The 3872-nt window shown below is 50.4% G+C and overlaps 1 pseudogene; it reads right to left on the bottom strand.

Annotated features, from left to right (window-relative positions):
* Positions 1–375: 375 nt before the first annotated feature.
* Positions 376–3872, bottom strand: part of LOC119361453 — a 21507-nt pseudogene continuing 18010 nt past the window's right edge.

Genomic DNA, 3872 nt, shown 5'->3' with positions numbered 1-3872 from the left:
TCCACGGCAACCGAGGTAGATGATTTTCAGCGATTAGAGAGCAGCGGCGGCTTGGGAGTGAAGGAGGAGTCGAGGAAGAAGCAACATGCTCGTTTTCTTCGCCTGCTCTGTTTTAGAAAAAGAGGTCCAGGGTTCTTTTTATTTGACAGAGAAAATATTGCGTTTTGAGAAATACGGTAGTATAAATACCACCTTTTTTTTGGAGGCCGAACAGCTCAAAGTAATTAAACCATAGTATTTAGAAAAACTATAGTATTCTCAAAATACTTAGAAAATGCAAAGCTATCAAATGGGGCCCCTGATCTAGCTCCCAAAACAATCTAAACAAGGGTGAAAGCGTACGCTAAAAATTCAGTATCTACAGTTCTACACCGATCAAAATGGCCTCTTGAGCCCCATGAAGTCCACCGTCTCGATGCACTCTACGCTGCCCCTGAAACCATTGAGCAGGTTGAGCAGCTCGATGCCTCAGCCCACCTGGAGCCGCTAAGGCGCCCACACGCAGCACCTCGTCGCAGCACACGCCGGCGCCCGTGTCCACGGCATGGCAGAGGCGTTAGAGTGCGGAGACGGCGAACTCCGTGGCCATGTAGAACACGTGGAACATCTCCAGAACCAGCACGACCAGCGCGTGCGCACGCGCGGACTCGAGGCCGATGTCGGTACACAGGACGCCGTCGAGCACGGCCAGTGCCTTCCCGCTCGTCCCCTTGTCAGCGTCCATGAGGTGCTCCACAACGACGAGCACTTCCCCTAGCTCGGCGAAGCGGGCGGCCGTTCGGTCGCTGCCGAAGACGAGATAGTAGGCCGTGACGAGCGCAACCTTGGTGGTCTGCGAGGACACGGGGTTCCTGGCGAGGCCAACGAGCGCACTGCATACGCCGGGCGTCCTGGAGATGATGCCGACGGTGTGCCGATCGGCGGACGAGGCGAGCTCGAGGAGGACGATGGCGGCGCTGGCCCGCGCGGCGAGGTCTCCGTGGGAGAGCACCGAGACGAGGGTGTTGAGAGACTCCGGGGAGGCAATGCAGCGCCGGGCCACGTCGTCGAGAGGGAAGAACATGGTAAGGGCCGCCAAGATCTTCCCCAGCGTGCCCAATACTGTGCCGCTGGTGCCCTCCATGGGCTCACCAGCGAAGCTCTGGAAAGCCGAGGCGAGCTGGCGGGCAGCACGGGCAGCCGCGAGGCACCGGCGGTTGCGGTCGCTCTCCTTCCCGATGGCCTGGCCATGGCAGCTACCTGCCCGCAGGCGGCCGCATTCCCGCGCCTGGAGGCGAGCACCTCCGCCGGCGGTGGCGGCCTCGGTGACGGGCACCCGCTCGGCTTGGTAGGCAATGCACCAGGGTCCTGGATCATGCAGCGTGTGGCGCTGTTGGGGACGAGGTCGGTGAGCCGCACGGGGCCGCCGGTGATGGTGCACGTGCCACGCCCCCGTACCAGTCCTTCATCAGCTCGAGCGAGATCGGGCACCGGAAGTGCGCTGGCACCACCAGCACCTCGTCGTTCCTGGTGTTCGCCACCTGCAGTCGTCGTTAGCCATGCGTGGCACACGACAGCGGATTGGGAGCTCTGGGTAGGAGCGGTGGTGCGTCGGTTCGTGGGCGGAGCGGCCGTGACTTTTCAGTTTCCACGCAATAGACGGGAGTTGAGGGGTGCGACGTGTGTTAGTGGGCAGTTGTTTTACTGGATTTGTATACGATGGATTATTCCTATTGCGAAGTAGCGATCGCACCGGCTGGTTTGTTTAGAATGATTAAATTTTTTTCTGAAGAAGTAGCGATCGCGCGGGGGCAGGGGTGATCGAACCATCACAACGACGACTGCAGATCCTTCTTTAATAGTAGAGATTGGTAGATTACTCCATTGTAGTGCCAACGAAATTCCCTCCTTTAGAGAAAGAAGTTCAACTCCTAGTGCTATGCTGAGTAAAATGCGAATAGAACTATGCTTCACAACAGGAGAAAAGACTTCGTTATAGTCAATACCTAGAATCTGGCTATAACCTTTAGCAACTAACCTTGCTTTATATCTTGTCTCATCGTTAGGAGAAACACCTTCTTTCCTCTTGAAACCCCACTTGCAACGAATAGGTTTCTTCTCTCTAGGTAATCTTACTAAATCCCAAGTGTCATTTTTTCAAGTGATTCCATCTCATCATGCATAGCGGGCATCCACTTATTACTATCACCAGAAATAATAGTCTCGGAATATGAAGAAGGCTCAGCATTACCTTCAATCTCTTCTGCAACAGATAAAGCAAAAGAAACAATATTGCACTCTTCAATTAACCTGTCAGGTTTATTAATACCCCCTCTAACTCTGTCACGTGCAAGATTCCAACTGGGTGGAACAATAGGCTGATTTGGAGTGGGAGTGACATGTTCATCATCAACGACGGGTTCATCATGTGCATCAACAATTTCATTACCAGATGTATCACCTGAATCAATAACATGCTCCACCTGAACAGTAGGCTCCTGAACAATAGGCTGCTGTTCACTCTCAACAGAAACATTAGTAGATGAAACATCATGTAATATAGCAGATTCATTAAAGATAACATTCCTGCTAATAACACTACAGGAATCCAGTATTTTGCCGTCCGCCACGGCGGACGGCAAAGGCACGGACGGCGGACGGCAAAGAGCTTTGCCGTCCGCGGCGGACGGCAAAGAGTGACAGCAAAGACAGGGTCGGCAAACAGGTCCTTCTGCCGTCTGCTTTCCATGGCGGACGGCAAAGAGTCCTTTGCCTACAGTGGCGGAGGGCAAAGGGGAGGGACGGCAAAATACTTGACGTCCGCCAGCGTTAGTCCGTTAGATGGCTAACGGCGGCCTTTGCCGTCCGCCAGCGGACGACAAATTTGACCACCCCTTTGCCGTCCGCCTGTTGACGTCAGCAGGGCGTCAACGCCCACGGTGGTTTGCCGTCAGCCACGGCGGACGGCAAAGGTTATGTCTTTGCCATCAGCTTTTCTTTGCCGTGCCGTCCGCCACGGTAGGCAAATTTGCCAAATGGCACAGGTGCCAGGAAGCACAGGTGGGCGCCACGTGTCCCCTTTGCCTACAGTGGCGGACGGCAAAGAGCCTGCACTGCCACTTTTTAATTCTATTTTTCTTATATCCAACAATTATCACAGCACACAACACATATATATCCATCACATAAATATCACAGCACACACACACACACACACACACACACACACACATATATATATATATATATATATATATATATATATATATATATATATATATATATATATATATATCACAGCACATGTATATCCATCACATAAATATCCAGCACATATATATCCATCCATACATACATAGTAGGTTGCACATAGTCCCATCAATCCATACATATTACAATATGCAAAGTTTCATCTGCAAGCGAGCAGAATACAAGAAGTGCATCAAAGGAAAAAACAAGCAATCCATCATATGATGCTGGCTTCCGTGAAGTGAATGAAACCTGCAAAATGACAAATAAGAAAGTTAGAAAAAGAATAGAAGAAGAAGAAGAAGAAGACTAGAAGAAGCAGTATATGCCATTTATTAGCTAACTTAGGTGACCTGGATCATTTATGAGCTAAATTAGTTGAAATGGATCGTTTAGGAGCTAAGTTAGGTGAAATGGATCGTTTATGAGCTAAGTTAGGTGAAATGAATCGTTTATGAGCTAACCTAGGTGAAATGGGTCGTTTATGAGCTAACGTAGGTGAAATGGGTCGTTTATGAGCTAACCTAGGTGAAATGGGTCGTTTATGAGCTAACCTAGGTGAAATAACCTAGGTGAACTGGATCATTTATGAGCTAAATTATTTGAAATGGATTGTTTAGGAGCTAAGTTAGGTGAAATGGATC

Source organism: Triticum dicoccoides, chromosome 2B (assembly GCF_002162155.2).
Source record: "Triticum dicoccoides isolate Atlit2015 ecotype Zavitan chromosome 2B, WEW_v2.0, whole genome shotgun sequence".
Lineage (NCBI taxonomy): Eukaryota > Viridiplantae > Streptophyta > Magnoliopsida > Poales > Poaceae > Triticum > Triticum dicoccoides.
The sequence above is the reverse complement of the archived record's forward strand: the minus strand, read 5'-3'. Positions and strand labels throughout refer to the sequence as shown.